We start from the raw sequence: 21,187 nt of genomic DNA on the forward strand, positions 1-21,187 counted from the left end.
TTGGTGCTCACAATAACGCTGTAAGGCAAGTTTTTTTTTTTTTTTTGGTCTAAACTTGCAATTTAATTGGTGTTACGAACTCCTGGTATGGAAACTTCTTTTGGCAATGAAAACTAGCAACTCAACTGTAACTTAAAACCTTGAGAATTTCTTGGGGGACAATGAGAGATTGATTTATTCATCATATTTATCCAATATGTGTCAGAGGCAAGATTTCAACTGAGGTCTTTTGGACTCCAAGATTTAATCTCTACTCAAGCTGCCTCTTAAGATAGGTAATAGAACTATTACTGTTCCCATTTGACAGATGAAAACATTGAACTTTTTAGTGAGACTAAGTAACTTTCTCATAGTTTCCTATCAAGACTCAGAAGCAGAATTTGAACCCAGCATTGTATATTTCTAGGTCCAGCATTCTATTATCCAGGTCCAGCATATCTATTCTATTATGCCAAAATTCCTGGATTAACTTGTGGAGCTGGTAAATATACATCTTAATAGTATGAAATAGAGGTGTGATATGAGTAGTGGTCTTTGGGATTGAATAGGTTTAACTTCAGAAAGGGGGCATGATTTGGAAAGCATTTTAGTACCAGTGGCTTCTGGTAAGTTCTCTCTGGTTCTTGAAAACTTAGCAAAGAAGGTATAAATCTTGCTTTGGATCATAGCCATATCCATAACAGATCTTGTTTTTTAAATGTTTTTATTGATGCACTGTTTTTTATATTGTCATAGTTTTCCATTCAATATCCTTCCCCCTTCCTTTCCCTTTCTCTCCCTCCATATAAATAATATTAAGGCAAAAAGAATTTAAAGATGAAGAAGAAGAAATCAGCACAACTGATCAATATATCCCCAAAGGCTGAAAACATGTGCAATGGGCAACACTTGTGTACTCCCATTGAATAGGAATATCTTCTCATATCTCTTCTTTTTAGCCATGCTTGTTCTTTATAATTTTGTAATATTCACTTTTGATATATATGTCTGTTCTTTCAGTTGACATTGCTATAGCAGTTATGTGTACTGTTCTCTTGGCCCCCATGGCAGGTCTTCAAGATCAAAAGCCTCTAGCACAGTGAGAAAACATTCATGTGAATAGCTGTTGAACATGGCACAGAGGGATAACTGAACAAATGAGTGATGATCTCTGGATGACCAAAAAGAGTCAGATTCAGATCCCCAAATCTACAGTGGTAGATCTGGGAACTATGAGTTATCTAGTACAGAAATGGATCCTGGGTAAAAAAAAAAGAGCTCAAAGGAAACTTTTCTTTGTGAAGGAAAGGGCTATCATGGAATGCTTTCATTCCTGGAGAAAAATACCACAAGGTAGCAAAATAGGGGGTTCTCCTATTTGTGTCTAAAGCAGGACCGTCATTTATTATTCAGAAATAGAATTTCACAAATAGAACCAACAGTCTGGTAAGACCATTGCTATCTAAATGTTGTAGAACTTTGTTAGTCAGCTCAATATTACACGTTCAGAGTTTTCTTAAATTACATGAGATTTCATGTGTAATTCAAAATCAAGTTCTATTTTTTTAAAAAGTAAAAGCAAAAGCAGATAATAATATACACAAAAGAACAACATGGTCTATGGGTATAAAAAATGGCAGGAAAGTTAGTATGACCTGGGGTTTGAGATAAATGTTTAAAGTGGATGGTAAAATTATAATAGACAACAGATTAGAGATAGTATTAGCCAGCTCTTGTTTTATTTTTTTTATTTTTCTACCATGGAGAATGATCATTTAGACTGGAAAGATAGAATAAAACTGCTTCACAGAGACTTGGAACTGAAGCTAAGCAAAGCTATTAGTAAGAGTATTAGCTTTACATGGTGAGTTTGTAACTCCATGGATGAATAATATCCAACAATACTGAGAGAACTCGTGGTTATGGTTTCTAGCTCATTGACAGAAAAGAGGAAAAGTGTTATTGGAGTAAACATATGCAAATGTGATCTTAATTTCCAAAAATAGAGAGAAGTTTAACATTTCACATTATAGACTAGTGAGGTCAACTTCAAGTGAAAAAGATATAGTTTTAGTAGGCTGCCATCTCATTATGAGTTAAGAGTGTAATATGGCAGTTAAAAATTATACTGTGATCTTATTAATAGAAGTGTATTTTCCAGAGTGAGAGAAATAATAGTGCTATTGTAATCTGCTTTGCTCAGACCACATAGTGGCCAGTTTCTGGGCCCCACATTTCAGAAGAATCTTTGATGAGTTGTGGCATGGCTAGAGGGGATCAGAATGATGATGGAACTTGAAACCAAACTATAGGATTGTCATTTGAAAGAAATAGGGATATTTAGCCTAGAGAAGAGAAAGCTGACAGAGGACATGACTATTTTCTTCAAGAATTTGAAGACCTATGCGAAAAAATGAAATGGGCTACCTCAAGGGATGATGACTTTTCTACCATTAGTTGTCTCAAACAGAAACCGAATGATCACTTGTTGGATCACATTAAGGATAACATTCATGACCTCTATCATTCCTTCTAATTCTGTAATTCAAGGAAATATCTTGCCAAGAACACAGACCCAAGAATATGGGAAATACATACTCTACATAAATATCTATAAGAATTAAAAGAATATGAGCCTGTGAGAAGAACAGAGGAAACCTATATCATCCCAATGTTTCCAATATTGGGATCGCCACGAATACTTGCATATTATCTACTACACCCAGTATAAAGTGGGTGCAATTCATGATGTGGCAACTCTAAAAACAAAAGAAAATCTTTTTGAAGCTTCAATAAATCAACCAATAAATATTTATTAAGAACTTAGTATGTGCCAGGCACTGTGTATACTAAGCAATGAGGATACAAAAAGAGACAAAAGGCAGTCCCTGCCCTTAAAGAACTGACACAACAATGGGGGAGAAAACAAACAAAAAAACCTCTATACAAAATATATGCAGTATACATAGGAAATACTTAAGAGAGGGAAGGGAATGAAATTAAAAGGAGTTGGGGAAGGCTTCTTATAGAAGATATGATTTTAGTTGGGACTTGAAGCCAGGAAAGTTGATGGAGTTAAGGAAGGAAAGCATTCCAGACATGTGGGACAGTCAGAAAAAACTCTCAGAGCTGAGAGATAAAGTGTCTTGTTTGAGTCTCTGTATTGAAGAGTATATGATGGAGAGTAAGGTGTCAGAAGCCTGGAAAGGTAGGAAGGGGCTTGGTTATGAAGGACATTGAATATCAAACAGAGAATTTTTATATTTGATTCTGGAGGTGATAGGGAATCACTGGAGTTTATTGAGTAGAGATGATATGATCAGACAGAACTGTGCTTTAAGAAAACCCATTTTAGTGGCTGAATGAAGGATGGATTGGAGTGGTAAGAGATTTGAGACAGGCAGACCCACCAGTAATCTATTACAATAGTCCAGAAATGAGGTAATAAAGGATTGTACCAAAGTGGTGGCATTGTCAGAGCAGAGAAGAGGGCACATTGGAGAGATGTGATGAGGGCAAGAAGGGCAAGCCTTGGTGTTAGATTCAATACGGAGGATAAGAAATAGTGAGGAGTCAAAGATGACTCCTACATGGAGGGTCTGAGGGCCTGGGAAAATGATTTGACAATAATAGGGAAAGTAGAAGAGGGGAAGGTATTAGGGAGAAAAATAAATTTCATTTTAGAGATGCTGAATGTTGATTGAAGCTTGCAATATGTATGAGGGCGAGTATTGATGGTAGGGGTGTGTGTATCTAGACTCCCCCCTTGTTAGTTTTCAATGGACCAGTATAGCCAACACCTCATCCTCATCCTCGGGGAAGACCTATGAGGGAATAAACTCAAAGAGGTTCCCAAACTGGCAAAGTTATAGTAGGGAAGTTGAAGGAAGGTATTGGGGTTCAGTTGGGACCCTAATAGGTTGGATCCCACCCTCAGAGCCAGCCCTGTTGAGACAAGCCTCTCCCACTCCTAAGTTCAAATTAGCTTTTGCCCATCTAGATGGAGTCAGGTAATGGTCTGCCCCCTCAGCCCCAAGATCAGTCACCTTCCTCCTCAGTGTAACTGCTCCAGACTCTAAGTATCAAACTATCAGGGCTTTATTAAAGGGTAAATTAAATTCAGGGTACAGGGGAAAAGGTAGAGGGGAATCAAGGAAGGATGGAAAGAATGAACTTCACTATCAGCTGTGTCTTCTCCCCAAGAGAGCAGCTCTGGACTTCTTCTGTGGCTTGGTCACAGTAGCTAACTCTCTCTTCCCCCTACAGTCTCCTATCAAATATTTCTAAACTAATATAAAAGGGAAGTAACAGGATCAATGGATTCAAGCAGGATCAGGGATGGGGACCCCCCCTCATCCAAGGCCGCTCCCCCAGGAGTTCAGACTCTTCAGCCAAATTAGAGAATTGCTGTTCAATGTCTTCTTTGTTGGTATTTGTGATCTCCCAATAGTCACTAATAAAAGTACCGAGGAATCCAATTCACTCAGGAGCCACCCCTGGATCAAAACCTCCCAACCAAAGAACCAGCCCCACAGGGTCCCAGTCCAGTCAGGAGCGAAGTGACAGTTGAGAAAACTCCTCCTTCTCTGTGGCCCCTCCTTTTTCATTCTGAACTGGCAACATTCTGCTGGGCTGTTTCAATGTCCCTTCCAAATCCAATTGCCTGCTCCCCTTTGCAAATTTCAGTCCACAGTTACAAATATAAATATTTAGGTAAAAAGGCCCTTTTTATCATTGATATTTTATCTTCCTTGTGAGAGAGCTATGCTCACTCAAAAAATACCAGATGGCACTGAAGAAGGCACTTATTCCTTCAGTCAATGAATCCATGATCTTATTGAGGTGGTCATTACCTTCAATGGTGTACCCTTCTACACCTCATTCATGATTCTTATCCTTTTTCTCCCATAAATTATTTCCTGGAGAAATTCCTCTAAATCCCTTAAAATTCCATGATTATCTGTATAACAGTCAGACTGCTCATTGTTTAGTTTCTTCTTGTTGCTACAATATTAGGTCACTGTCTTTTCTAATCAAATGCTAGGTGGATAATATCTTTTATATTCTTTCTTGCACAAAAGCCATCATCGGTACTATATTCCATATTTACAGCCAATATAGTCACAGGAGAATATCCATGTTAAAAAAAAAAGATGAGTTTTGAGGGCAGAGATCAGGTGGGATTGTTGAAAGTGCTGCATGATTAAAAAAAAATCCAACCATCTATTTTCCTTGTATTCAATTCTGAACCTAACTTATTGTCCATAGTCAGTGATTGTTCAAGAAATATGCACTAATCATCTAAAACTAAAGTACTGCTAGCCAACTACATGTCATAGTCTGGATAATTTGTGTTCTCTAGCCATCTGATTTTTCCTGTGTGGATTGTTAGAATAATTTCTATTGAGTGTTGTGGATCTAATCTAGAAGACGATAATAATCCAACAATAGTAGCTGGAGGACCTCATCATTAATGGGGAATCAACTAAGTCAATTTTTTTAACTTACTCCTCCCCCCAAAAGAAATTACAAACACAGAGAGATCTTGAATTTTTAATACTAATAGATCCCAACCAATGGGCCAAGGACCCCTGGTAGGCAGAGGACATAAGCACACTGAGAATTTTTTCTTTATTTCTATTACTTCTGTAAAATAAATAATAATTTTTTGCATATCTATATTTCTGGGTGTTTTTCAGAAGTATGTAGATTCTGTTGTGAATCATAAAGTGCTATTTTAATTTAATAGTACTACTGAATTAATAGTATTTTTTCATTTTTTATTTTAAAAATTAATGAATACTAACAATACATCTGCTATTATGAAGGAGGCAGCATGGCTGTTTGTTCTATTTTGTTTTTTTTAATTTTAACAAGGAGTTTTTGTAAAAGAAGCAGTAAGGTAGACTGGCACTCAGGGAGACCCGAGTTCAAGTCCAACATTAGATCACTTCCTAGGTGTGTGATCCTCAGCAAGTCATTTAAGTGGTATCTGCCTCAGATTCTTCATTTATAAAGTAAGGATAATAATAGCACCTACTTTCCAGAGTTGTGAGGAGAAATTGAGATAAAATTTGTAAAATGTTTTGCAAAACTTAAAGCACTGTATAAATGCCAACTATCATCATCATTACCATCATTGTTGTTATTACTCATAAAGGATGGTGACCACTGCACAATTTTAATCAATAGGATCTCTGTAAAGATATAGTCTTTTACAGAAAATCTTTTCCAAAAGCCTTCCTCTTTTCTTTCAGTTTTTCATTGCATATATTTTAAATGAATAGAGATTATTTCATAAAGATTTTTAAATACCTGAAGAGGCAGTCATATGAATTATATTCAGCAAATATTCCTTCTCTAGCTCATGAAATGTATATAATAACTTATTTCCTTTATTATTTTTGGTGGGTGGAGGGTAATAATACTCTCCATGGTTTTTCCAACTATTTTGTATCCTACTTTCTGGTATCTTGAACATCAATTTTTTCAATGTTTTCAAAATTATACTGCCTTATAAGGATGATATTAGAAAATAAATATTGTTTTATTAGTTTAAAGGTAAGAAGTAGAGAAGCTGGCTTGAGGAAGAATTGGAATTTCAAATAGAGCTGAGAGAGTGTGTTAATTTCAACTGGTGGCAGTTATAACCATTATTTCTATGACAGTTACACTCTATGGGTGTGGCATTCCAAGTGTGGGCTTCTGGCAGTCAACAGAGTCACACGCAGCTTCTTTCTCTCTCAGGGCTAGAGAAGGTAATATCTTTGCCTCTATCTACATCTGAGGGAAAGACTTGAAGGAGTGGAGTGTTTTCTTTTCCAACTTGGGAAACACTATTCATTTATCTGTTACTGTCTATAGATTGGTTAAACTGTGAAAAAAAACCAAACAAAACCTGGTCTTTGAAACTCTGACAGGGGTCTAATTACTCAAATATACAAGGAGTTAAATCAATTGTATAAAAAATCAAGCCATTCCCCAATTGATAAATGGGCAAGAGACATGAATAGGCAATTTTCAGGTAAAGAAATCAAAAGTATCAATAAGCACATGAGAAAGTGTTCTAAATCTCTAATAATTAGAGAAATGCAAATCAAAACAACTCTGAGGTATCACCTCACACCTAGAAGATTGGCTAAAATGAAAGAAGGGGAGAGTAATGAATGCTGGAGGAGATGTGGCAAAATTGGGACATTAATGCATTGCTGGTAGAGTTGTGAACTGATCCAACCATTCTGGCTGGCAATTTGGAGCTATGCTCAAAGGGCTATAAAAGACTGCCTGCCCTTTGATCCAGCCATACCATTGTTGGGGCTGTACCCCAAAGAGATCATAGATAAACAAACTTGTAGGAAAATATTTATAGCTGTGCTTTTTGTGGTGGCAAAGAACTGTAAAAGGAGGGTATGCCCTTCAATTGGGGAATGGCTAAACAAATTGTGGTATATGCTGGTGGTGGAATACTATTGTGCTCAAAGGAATAATAAACTAGAGGAATTCCATGTGAACTGGAAAGACCTCCAGGAACTGATGCAAAGCGAAAGGAGCAGAGGCAGAAGAACACCGTACACAGAGACTGATATACTATGGTAAAATCGAATGCAATGGACTTCTGTACCAGCAGCAATGCAATGACACAGGACAGCTCTGAGGGATTTCTGGTAAAGAACACTACCCACATTCAGAGGAAGGACTGCAGGAGAGGAAACATAGAAGAAAAACAACTGCTTGAACGCATTGGTTGAGGTGGACATGATTGGGGATGTAGACTCGAAACTACCACACCAATGCAACTATCAACAATTTGGAAATAGGTCTTGATCAATGACACATGTTAAAACCAGTGGAAATGTCCATCGGCCATGGGTGGGGGGAGTGCGGGGGGTGAAGTAGGAGCATGAATCATGTAACCATGTTAAAAATGAATATTAATAAATATTTTAAAAAAACAAAAAACCCTGGTCTTTGGTTTGGACTCAGTCTGTTAAGGCTCAGAGTCCTAACTTGATTCTTGTAGAGACTCAACCAGCTAGCCTTGGTTATCTTTATAACTTAAAGGTGAAATTAAGAGTTAAGAGTGGTTAGGTTTATTTAGAATAGTATAAATTTGGTTAGTTAGATCAGGGAGGATTAGTGTAGCCTGTGAACCACAGGAGAAGCAGTTCCTTACAGGACCTGGGAGTTTATTTGGGTGGAGTTAGAATCCCTTAGAATTAGAAATCCTTTTACCCTTATTTATATTTTAAATAAAAAAGTTTATTTTTCATAAACAAGAGTTGCTTTAGCCTTCTTTGTGCCTTGCATTGCTCACATAATTTTATTTTTACAGCCTACAATAGAAATTTCTCTGTGTTTGGGTTCTCTTCCTGTCATCCTCTCAAATGATATTTCCACTTTCTGAGAAAGCACATCTAGTACTGAAGTTATCACATGTGATGATTCTAATGTCATCAAAATTGAAAGTATATTACTAAAGAAATGCTGGAAAATTAATTTTATTTATGCCAATTTGTTGTCCTGCTAGTTTTATCTGTAAATACTCTTGGGATGATCTGGCTTAGTTGGCTCTCACACTAAACTTTCTACAAACTTGTTTTTCTACTCAATTGCTCATTGATGCTTTTTGAGTGGATTCTGCTCATAACATTCCACCATCTTCTACCATGTAACATTTTGCAAATGAGTTTGTTCTAAATTAATACTGCCCTGTGCTGCCCTTTCCCTTTACTTGGATAGAGAACTAAATATTTGCTGGCTGCAGTGGTTTATGAACTCTTTTGGACTCCTTATTCTGACAATTGCTTTATATCAGGAAAATTTCTGGAGTAAATAAAGATGAATAATCAATGTCTTTTCCTTTATCCATTTCCCATTTAAAAAAGTTAATAGTTCATTTGGATAAATTAGTTTGAAACCATCATAATTGAGCATGATGCTTTAATTTTATCTATATACTTTCTGTTAATTATTTGGAGTTTATTTTGACCTTTGCTTTAATTAGACAATTTTCTGGCTTGCACAAAAATGAATCTTATATAGCAACTGATTATGATATATATTTAGATATAAAATTCTTTGTTTGTCATGTCTACTACCTCCTGAAAAAAAGTCTCTTTTTGAAAAAGTTATTCCTGGTAGACAGATGTGAGTCTACAAGTTTTTGATCACTGACATTTAATTGTGAATCATATTTTATAACAAATTTTTTCACCTTGTTCATTTATGCCCATCCTTTCATTAAATAGCAAAATATTGATAAAAATTAATATATATGTATATAAACTTCATTTGGGAAAAATACTGGTAAGTCATAGACTTTCTTATCTTTTCATCTTCTGCAAAAGATTATGAAATGTGCTGCAATTTTCCTCATGATGGTCTTTTTGCTGATGCTCATCAGGAGTACCACAAAGAGATAGGACCAAGCATCCCACAAAATTAGGTTTCTTTTGCCTTTGATATTCAAGCTAGATACCAATTAATATTGAATAATGAACCCCTTGAAATGATTGCATATATTCAAATTTATAACATTCAGAGTTATAATTATATAAAATGGGATAATTGGTTTCAGCCCAATAGAAATATGCAGTGGGAGTAATGTGAACACTTCAAGAGATTCATTTTTTGCCCTGATCAGTACCTATCTATATAGTGACTCACTCTTCCAACTTTTTATTTGTCTCTCCAAGGAGAACTTATGATCCATATTTCCATTTATCTACAACTTCTTTGTATCTTTCTATTTCATTTCCAGAAAGAATATAAATATTTACATGGTTCAGTCCCTTCAGTGGTATATAAACTCATTAGTTAGTCATTAGAAAAGGGTATCACATTTAGAGAGCCAAAAGTTAAATTAATATTTATGTATGATTTTAAAACTGTAATTCTCAGTATTCAATACATACTTTCTGCTAATCTATTATTGCCATTGCAGAAAGGTTTGTAGAGCACAAAGGGCCATTTTGTATTTTGTTTGGATTCATAAGTTGCTTTTACCAAACAATTCATTACCTAATGTCTAAACAATGGTAAGACTCTCCACCCTTAGTTATTTTTGGTCCTTGGGCAGCAGATATAATCATCACTAAGACCTGGCTAAAAACCTTTCCAGTATAGTAGAATCTACTAGAGTCTACAGTTTGTTTATCTCTTTATTATTTATTTGTTCACTTATTTATCAATCCATCCACCTCGTTGTTTATTTGCACGTTTATTTATTTGTTTACTGGGACTTGTTCATCTATCTTGCTCAGGCTGGAATTGTAGAAGCTCCTCAGAAATATGATCCCAGTACTGATTGGTATGAGTGTTTTGACTTGTTCCACACCCAATCTGGCTTGGTTCACCCTTCTTTAAGCAGTCTTATCTAATCCTTTGACTCCTGCTCTTAGGGGTTCACAGTATTAATACTAAATAGTACAGACTCCTAATGAGTTTAACCTACTCTAGCTCAAGCAAACTACCAGCCTCAACCTTCCCAGTAGAAGGGGACTACAGGCATGCACTACCACACCCAACCAGAACCTATAATTTATTAATATAAACTTTGAGAATCCAGCATTACCTCCATGCCACAATGAGGTAATTGCTTGCCACTCAAGAATCATGTCACATACAAAAGAAAACTATGCAAAACCTGACAAAGAATCCCTTGCTGTTATTATGGGAATGAAGAAGCTCCTATTACAATTCATTCTAATCACTTCTTTCTTTTCTCTAAGGAAACTAAATGACACGACTACATATTACAGCCCTCAAGTCTATTGTTCCGTGTGTATAATCACACACTAGTTGTCAAATCTGGAAGAAAAAGTACTAAATGTTAATTCCTTGAATCATGGATTCCAGATTATCTTATATCAACTATACTGGGAGTTTTGATGGAGGAAGGCTTCCCTGCACATCTACTAAATAACAAATGTGCAGTTCTTGGCAAAGGATATCAAATTGCTTCGTATCTTGAGCCAATAGGGAAATTATCTAAGAAGTTCAAGCTATCTATAAACAGCAACAGGAATTTTTATCCATTGAGAATACCTTTAAAAGGGACATAATTTTGTTACTACAAAGGAGGTGCCCACTATCTTGATGACACTGAATGTAGCTCATTTGGAAATTGTTCACATGAAAACATCAACTAGAAGCTATCTTTGATGACCTAGAATTGATGCTGGTATTAAAAAATAAAACCATAAAAGAGTGTAGTGTAGGTTAAATTAGCTGGTATAACCTGTCAAAGGCACTTTTCTATCAAGATTTTTTGGATACTGTCATCCATCAATCAGGTATCCCTCTCGGTTTTTTACCATCTGAAAATCTTTTAAACAGACTGCCTATTCCTTTGATTATATTCTTGTTTTTATCCTCTATCACCTCTTTCTTCCATCTTCTAGTCATAACTTTCAAAAATCAAAGTTGGGGATTTGTTTTCTCTTCATTTTTTATTCTTTGTTATAAGGTATAGCTCTTTGGGTAGGGGACTGGAGAGAGACACACTGGAGAGTAAAGGTGATATAAAATATTGATAAAATTTCTTGTGGTATCTAACTTGATGAATTCTCTATGAATCTACATCTTCAAAGTACAAATTCATTTCTAAGTGAGAAAGAAAGACGGATAATTCTAAAGGACAATCTTCTTATTATGTACCCATTGTCAAGTCACATGAGGAAGACCAACATAAAAAGAGTACAAGGGGATGAGAGCTACAAGGCAATAACATAGCAACTATTTCGAAAAGGAAATTTAAAAATAAGCTGAGAAGCTTTAATTCCATGATAAATACATAAACTAAAGAAAAAATAATTAAAGATAAGGATCATAAATCAAAGAAGAAAAGAATAGAGTGGACAGAAAGGGAAATATATAATAAAGACAATGACCAAAAAAATCCTTTTTAGGTGGAAAAGCAAAATTAAGAAAAAACAAGTTGAAGAAGGGAGGGAAGGGAGATTTTATTTGGTTATTTGAAAGCAAGAAAGAGGGAAAGAATTAGAAAACTTGACCTAAAGGAAGAAAGGTAAAGGAATTAATGAGTAAAACAACACTCCAAATCTAGAAACAGGGTGACAAATGAAGGGGAGGGGAGGTCTGAGAGAAGAGAGCTGCTGTTGTTCGTTCTTTGTTTTCCAAGAGGACTAGTGACATCACAGGGTGATATCTTGACTTGAATGTAAATTGGGTTAAAGTGAAACAGTGTTGTCCAAAGTTATCAGCCTCATTCTCTCTTCCAGAGTCATCCAAATCCAGGGGCAAGACAAAAGTTAGAACAACTGGAGATGACCAGGGATGCAGTGGATGATTTTGGTAACTTCAATGTCTGATCAAGCTCTAAGTCCTCTTTCATAAGTAGAATAGTGCTGGGGGCCACTCAGAGAAATAGGGTCTTTAATAGGTACTTTTTTATCTGGACCCCATCAAGATCAATGTCGTTTGGCAAAACCCTAAGCTGGTTTTTATGACCTGAAAATCAGGCCACAGAAAGGATGGCCTATCCAAAAACCCCTCCGTGTGGCTTCTTTTATTATTGAAAACATATTAATTTAATTTTCTAGGATAGCCTCAAGTTTTATAGAAAGCCTCTAAGTACTCTATAGTAAACCAGCAGTTAAGGAGTTAACAGTTTTTTCCTCAAGCAGAAAAAAAGTAGAAATTAGCAGAAGCTGCTCTGTATCTTTTTTCCCTGCTTTCAGATATCCCAAGGACACTGTAAGGCAGATCCAGATGAATTCCCCTCTCACTTAGGTACTTTCCAATGACAAAATACACCCCAATCTTAAAGGCCTATTCTTTAACATAACTTTTGAAGTATGGAAGATTTTTACTAAAATAACTCTTAGATAAAGTGAGACTCATTTTTAACCTTGGACCTTGTCTCATTCAGGCATAATCTTCACGAGAGAAATTTTTTGTAAGCCATATACCAAGCATGAAGTAACTCTTTAACCTTGGGTGTCTATGCAGCTGTGAACTCAATTGTGCTTTGTAAGAAACTGCTCTTTGAAAAAGTTTATAATAAAAAAAGCTCAGAGAGTTTTGGAAGCAGTCATGAGCAACATACTGGACTGATAGTTCCAGCTTCTGCCTCATTCTTTCTCACCTAAACTGTGCATCTTTCCAGACCCCTGGAGCTGCTGGATAGCTTCCAACAGAATAAAACAGTGACTAGAGAGCTTCTTTTGGAATCATGTGATATTTTTATCTCAATCCTGACACTTGCTTACTGAGGAATACTGCAAAATACTTAACTTTTATGAGTTTATATACATCTGTACAATATGAATAATACTCATATTTTTTACAAGAATTGGGTGTTGTAACTGAGGTTTCTATATAGTCATGACGTCATTGTTGTCAAAGTTTCGGGATAAAAGAACCGTAAGTATGACTTTGTTAACACTCCATCAATAAAAGTTCTCAACTGTAGATTCCACCTATTACTATCTCCTCACATTTTATTTCAGTGAATCACCTTATCAATGTCATTATTTTAAAAGGTATTTTATCAAAGTAGTTTAAAAATATGCAATATTTTGGCAAAGCACCCTAGACTAGAGCCCTCATTCAGTCCTCCTGATTTCATCTCCAAAGAAATAAATCTTATAATCCCATGGATATTGAATTCTTGGTTTCTTTCCACTTTGAGCTGAACAAAATGCAAATTACTCAGAAGAGGATGATTATTCAGATGGGCTGACAAACATAGTACTTAAGGGCACTCTGGAAGTTATTATGGCCTCAAATTTCTTGATTCTGATCATATAGGGCAACAATCTACTTCTCTGTATTTCTTGTACTAGGGAAATAGTCTACAATTTCTCCAAAAGGAAATATCACTATTTGATGATCAAATTCTCCCTAAAAGCAATATAAAGAGGAAAATGAAAGTTGGTTTATGTCTGATCAATTCTCAAACTCTTTCTGTGTTTTCTATTAAAATTCTTGGCTTTGGCAGCTGGGTAGCTCAGTGGAGTGAGAGTCAGGCCTAGAGAGAGGAGGTCCTAGGTTCAAACCCGGCCTCAGCCACTTCCCAGCAAGTCACTTGACCCCCATTGCCCACCCTTACCAATCTTCCACCTATGAGACAATACACCGAAGTACAAGGGTTAAAAAAAAATTAAAAAAAATTCTTGGCCCCTTCATGTTATCTCTTACATGACAAGGCTCAGTGTGCTCATCTCTGCTCAATATGCTAGCTATCTTTGTATTATAATCATTTTATATACATCTCCCATTAGGCTATAAACACTAGGAGATCAGAGACCTCATCTTGGCTAAGTAGAATAAATCTCTCAGTACCTAGCACCTTATTTTTAATAGATATTTCTTTAATTAGAGCTAACATCAAAAGCCGTATCCATTGCAGTTTTATAAGAAATAACGAGAGAATATTATATTGCTAGCAGAAAAAATGAGGTAGGTCATATTTCTAAATTTATTGTGTTTCAAGATTAGGATAGTGACATTGTAGCAAGAGAAAATATAGGTGAGATAGAAAAAAGTATTTGGTTTAAGGACAGGAATCTTAGCAATTTATTACATTTTCACTTTAGAATGAAAATGCCCACTACTGATGAAAAAAAGGAGATGAGAATCCTTGATGTTGCTCATGTAACACTGAGACAGGTTTAAAATCTTAATGAGCAGACATTAAAACCAACAACTCTCAGCTCTTCTTAGAGGTACAGGAGGTATGTTCTGGTAAGAATAAGGAAGAAGACCATTGTATAGTTGGAAAATCTTGAACTCCTAAAAACTGCATTGCCCAGAGTTACTTTTTGTATTGCCTAGAATGCTTTTCCTTTTATCTACATTTGCATGGTCATGTTTTGTATAAGTTCTGAAGCTCCGCCTCATTCCTCCTCTTTTGCTCTTGGGAGCTGGCTAGTTAGTATCTTTTTAGTTAGTCTATTTTGTTAGTTTATTATTAATAAAATTTTTAAAAATACAATACCTTAGTTATTGGATATTAATTTTAAAATCCACACCATGTGAATGAGAAGTCAATAGCCTTACCCAAGTGCTTTGAGGTCTGGTTCTTTTCATTGTGGTAGACTGAAGATCCCCAAAGAATGTATGTTTCAGAGTTCTTCATCAATAGTGCATTGATAGGCTTGAATTCCTGGATACCTTCTGAAATATAGTTGCCCCATGTCTAGGATGCAGCTGCCCTTTTCAGAGAAGTAACAGTGTGTAACTACAGTGGCAGCAGTTTGGCTACTGTGGTGATTGAATCATTCTCCCAGATGACTGAGCATTATCATCAACCCAACTTTCTTAGGGAATCTAAAAAAGGAGTTTAAAGGAATTTCCTTACAACTTCAGTTAGAAAGTTTTCAAGCTCTTTGTGGTATCACTTTCCCCCTTTGGGGTCTACTTGCCACCCAGCTCTCACCTATGGCTCCAAGAAGCTGTAGCATGTGCAGTAGGAAACCATCTCAGCAGACAGGCTGAACTAGTTTGAGGGTAACCGACAGACCTCAAACCTGTTGTTGAGTTGGAGGTGGGGGGTGTTTATCCTAAGCATGCAAAGAATTCCTCTGACAAAAGGGGTGGGTGAAAACAATTTATTCCAATGGCCATAAGACAGGCACCGTGAAGCGCTTAGAGCTTGGTTAGACATCGAAGATGCCAAGGTTATCCAAAGCATACTGAGCCATTACCAGTCCTGTTGACTTTTGTCTTGCCATTGTGCTTTGATGACTCTGGAAGAGAAAGTGAGGCTAATGACTCTATGTAACTGCCTCACTTAAATCCAATTCACACTGAAGTCAAGATGTTACTGAGTGATATAATTTTAGTCCTCTTTGAGCATGAAGGACAACGACCCACCAACCAAGAGTTTTTATTCCATCCAAGATTCTGTTCGTGTGTGGTTCTTATCCAGACCCTCTGCTTCTCTTGATGATGTGAGGACAAGTTTTGCTGAGTCGTTTTATAGCCATAAAGTACAAAAATGTTGGAAGGCTGCTCCGTCTTTGTGTTTCTGATCTTCAGCAAAACATTTATCAGTATCATTCTGAGACTAGAATTGAACCATGTCTTTAAGCTCTCAGTTTAAAGGTGTTTGACCTAAAGCATGGGCAAAAAGGAGAGAGTTCAAGAGAAAGAGAAAGTAGAAAATGAGAAAGTGAAGAAGAAGAGGAAGAGAGAGAAAAAATGGGTTCACAAAACCATCAGCAATTGTTTCAGCTTTCATAGATTGCCTATCCTTCCTCTATAGTTAGGGAATCCTAAATCTAAAGAAACACAGTTAGGTGGTACAGTGGATAGAGTGCTGGGCCTGGAGTCTGGAAAACTCATCTTCCTGAGTTCAAATTCTGCCTCAGACACTTACTAGCTGTGTGACCCTGGGCAAATGACTTAACTCTGTTTGCCTCAGTTTCCTCATCTGGAAAAATGATCTGGAGAAGTAAACGGCAAACTACTGCAGTACCTTTGCCAAGAAAAATCATAATGGAGTCACAAAGAGTCAGACGTGACTGAAAATGACTGAACAACAACAAAATCTAAATATCTCGATAGTTCCTTAGCAGCACTATTTAGGGGGCAATTACTTGGAATTTTATTTGTTTCATTCTTTAGTTCTAATATAGTTGAAAATTATAATGGAAATAGGTCTTGATCGATGACACATGTTAAAACTAGTGGAAATGTGCATTGGCTATGGGGGGGGGGATTTGAGGGGGTGAAGGGGAAAGTAAGAACATGAATTATTTAACCATGGAAAATTTTTCTAAAAAATAAAAAAAAAGAAAATTATAACACAGAGTTTCAGCTTGTGCAAAAAAGTAAAAGAATTATGGGAAAGCAAGAGGCCCATAATACCCTCCCAATTTCTCTGTGTGTCCTTATCCACTCTTTGACTCTGGGATTGAAGTGTAATTCCTAGGCTGTTAAAGGCAATAGACATCCTTGATCAGTCCCTTCCTAATGACTGGTCTATGTCCATCATCTCATTTGGGCCCCATGATGCCCCTGCATATGCCATATGTACAAAGCATGTACAAAATAAATGCAAAACAGCTGGAAAAGGATACATTAGCAGGATTCAATAAATGCTGTGACATAGAACTGATCTAGTGCCTTGATTTTCCACACTTGCCAAATCTTGACAATCAGTCAGAGGAGGTTTAGGAATCCACAGTACATTTTTTTTTGGACTCTAGATCTATGTGTCCAAAATTATTTGCATGGCTATAGAAACTCTTTTTTTTTTTCCAAAACATCCCACAACAAAAGGAGGCTTTTCTTCTATCCTTTCCACTATTGATTTAATAGTTTTGGGCTTTCTGTACCTACAGCTCCATGAGATGTAGACAGCTGAAAAGAGAGAGAGACTAGAAGAGAGAATTGCTCCTCTCTATTCACTGATGGAGAGCAAGAGAGCAATATATCAGGATTTTTCTTGAAAGGGAGACAGATTTGCAGCAATCCCTGCCAGAAAAAAAAATAAATGAGAGAACTTAAGTACAGAAAAGTGAATAAAGACTTTTCAGTGACTGTTTTTGTCTTCATTTTGTTGCTCCCTGTCCCCTCCACCCTTTCTCACCCTCCCATTGATTTTCTTGGGCTCCATGTTTGTAGCTATTCATTTGCTGACTTGTGAGCTCTCATGCTGAGAAAGTCCTGGAGGATTTTTTTTATCCTTTATTAAAAAACTTCCAATGGGCTGTTCCACAGAGGAACCATTCTGATTAGCCAAGGCTTTATTTATTTACATCAATCAGTATTTAGACATTTTAAAGACATTTTTTATCTTACAGTGAATAGTATAATACCCTTTTGGGAAATTCCCCAATACCACTGCAGTTTTTCAGAGGGAATGGTCTGGTGGTTTGGGTATGGGTATGCAATGCTTTCCTGATGATAATAATATCCAAACTCACTGAGTTTTTGTAGTCTCTTTGTTGCTCCCTTGTAAATAGTGGGAAGTATTTCTTTAATTATGAGCAATGCTTCTCGTTAAGTCATTTCCAGTCACGTCTAACTCTTTTTGACTTCATTTGGAGTTTTCTTGGCAGAGACACTGAAGTAGTTTGCCATTTCCTTCTCTGGTTCATTTTATACATGAGGAAACTGAGGCAAACAAGGTGGAGTGGTTTTCCCAAGGTTGCACAACTGCTAAGTGCCTGAGGCCCGATTTGAACTCAGGAAAATGAGCCTTCCTGACCTCAGACCTAGCACTGTCTCCATTGTGCCACTTACTTGCCCAAGATATGTGCTAGGCCCAATGAAAATGAAGCAGGCTAGAGTCTGGTCTTGTGATTTCCCTTATTTGAGTAAACTCCTGGTGAAGAAATTTCTTCTACCAGTATGCTTCAGAACCTTCTCTGAAGTTTGTCTTCTTAGTCAGTGATGGGCAAACTTTTTAAAGAGGGGGCCAAAGGAAAGGAAATGCTCATCTGTCAGTCTGTTTCTAAGGCAACTCTTCCAAAGTTTCATTGTATTGTATCCTACTCATTGTATTTGTCAGATTAGGAATAATGTCATATGGTGGGATAGAACATTTCAGGGGCCCCCATGTGGCCTGCCAGCTGTAGTTTGCCCATCACTGCCTTATATGATAAAGAGCTTTGACAGCATAAGTGACTTGTATAGGATCACACAATCAATACGTATCAGAGGCAGGATTTGAACCCTCTCTTCCAGATTCTGAATCCTATTCATTACCCACTGCTTTTCTCTGATGAATAAAACAAATCTCTAACTTGAAGAGGCTACAATGGCAAAGGAAGCAACTATTAGGAGACCAATGAGTTGTTAAAAGGGCATTTATGGTCTAGCAGTAAAGGAAGCAAAAAAGAACTAGCCAAATGGAAAAGGACAAACAAGAGTTCAATAAAGAGAATAATTCCCTAAAATTAGAACTGGGCTAATGACTTCATGAGATTTCAAGAAACAATTTTTAAAAAGTAGAAAAAAAAATGTGAAGTATCTCACTGGAAAAACAACTGACCTAGATAGAGAGAGACAGAGACAGAGACATTGACAGATGGATAGATAGATAGATAGATAGATAGATAGATAGATAGATAGATAGATAGATAGATAGATAGATAGATAGTAAACACATAGAAACATAGACAGTCAGATGGAGAGAGAGACAGCTAAAAAGATAGATAGATAGACATATAGAGAGAGATAGGCAGATACATAGGCAAATGGATAGATAGATCGATAGACAGATGGAGAGATAGATAGATAGATAGATAAAGCTTGTATGAGCATTTATTATGTCCCAGGTACTGTACTAAATTCTGGGAATAGAAATATAAGCAAAAAGTAAGTTAGGTGACAGCTAGGTGGCTCCATAGATAGAGTCAAGAAGACCTGAGTTCAAATCCAGAATGATCCTAGGTAAGTAACTTAAACCTGCAAGCAAGGAAGAAGGAAGGAAAGAAGAGGGAGAAGAAGGAGGAGGAGGCGGAGGAGAGGGAGAGAGAGAAAGGGAGAAAGAGAGAAAGAAAAAATGAAAATCTAGTCCAAATAGTTTCCTTGTGGGGGCAGCTGGGTAGCTCAATGGATAGAGAACCAGACCTAGAGTTGGGAGGTCCTGAATTAAAATCTGGCCTCAAACACTTCCTAGCTGTGTGACCCTGGGCAAATCACTTAACCCCCATTGCCTAACCCTTACCACTGTTCTGCCTTAGAACCAATACACATCATAGATTCTTTTTTGTTTTTTAACCCATGCCTTCTGTCTTAGAATCAATACTGTGTATTAGTTCCAAGGCAGAAGAGCAGTAAAGGCTAGGCAGTGGGTGTTAAGTGACTTGCCCAGGGTCACACAGCTAGGAAGTATTTGAAACCACATTTGAAACCAGGACCTCCCAATCCTGGCCTGGCTCTCAATCCACTGAGCTGTCCTTAAAAAGAACAATTTAAATTGGAGATGATAGAGGAAGTCCATTCTATCTTTTGGAATACTTATATATGGAATTGTTGATCTTCATAAGGCAATAAGGACCAGAAGTCAGGAACCTGAGTTCAAATCCAGCCTCAGATACTTACTAGCTGTGTGATCCAAGACAAATCACATAACCTCTGTCTGCCTCACTTTTCTTAACTTTAAAATGAGGATTAATGACAGCATTTACCTCACAGGGTTGTTATTAGGATCAGTTGAGGTAATATTTGAAAAAAAAATGCTTAGCATAGTGCCTGGCATATAGTAGGTGCTCCATAAATGCTTACTCCTCTCATTATTTCCTCATCAATCTCATCACTATGCAGTCCTTAAATTATGAAGAAATCCCATTTGCCATTCATTGTTTCTATGTGCAGTTTTCTGGAGGAGTGATGTACAAGGAATCACCAGGCTCCACATGTTGGAGTCCACATATCTCTGTGGAATTAAAGTAATAAATAAAAACTTCAGAAAGTCTTTAACAAGATAAAGGACACATCAATCAGAATTAGATTTAGAATCAAAATACTTAAGTCTGAGTCAAAGGATGACTCTTAATAGTTGCTTGCCTCAGGACAATTTCTGTTATCTCTCTGAACCAAAATTTTCTTATTTGTAAAATGGAAACAATATATATGTATATATGTGTGTATGTGAGAATATTACTTTATAAACTGTAAAGAGTCATCAGTACTATATGGTATTTATTATAACTCTCATCTTTAAAAATAACTTTTATAATGTCCTTCGATTGGGGAATGGCTGAACAAATTGTGGTATCTGTTGGTGATGGAATACTATTGTGCTCAAAGGAATAAAGAACTGGAGGAATTCCATGTAAACTGGAATGACCTACAGGAAGTGATGCAGAGTGAAAGGAGCAGATCCAGGAGAACATTGTACACAGAGACATTGTGGTAAATCGAATATAACGGACTTCTCTACTAACAGCAATGCAAGTATCCAGAGCAAGGCTGAGGGAGTTATGAGAAAGAAAAGTAGCCACATTCAGAGGAAGAAGTGTGGGAGGAGAAACACAGAAGAAAAACAACTGCTTGAACACATGGGCTGATGGGGATATTATTGGGGATGTAAATACTAAATGATAACTCTAATCCAACTATCAATAATATGGAATTAGGTCTTAATCAACGATACATATAAAACCTAGTGGAATTGTGCGTCGGCTATAGGGAGTAGGGAAGTTTTGGGGGAGAGGGAAAGAACATAAAACATGTAACTATGGGAAAATATTCAAAATAAAAAAAAATAACTTTTATCTTCTGTCAG

The sequence above is a fragment of the Gracilinanus agilis genome, chromosome 3 (assembly GCF_016433145.1).
Source record: "Gracilinanus agilis isolate LMUSP501 chromosome 3, AgileGrace, whole genome shotgun sequence".
Classification (NCBI taxonomy): Eukaryota; Metazoa; Chordata; class Mammalia; order Didelphimorphia; family Didelphidae; genus Gracilinanus; species Gracilinanus agilis.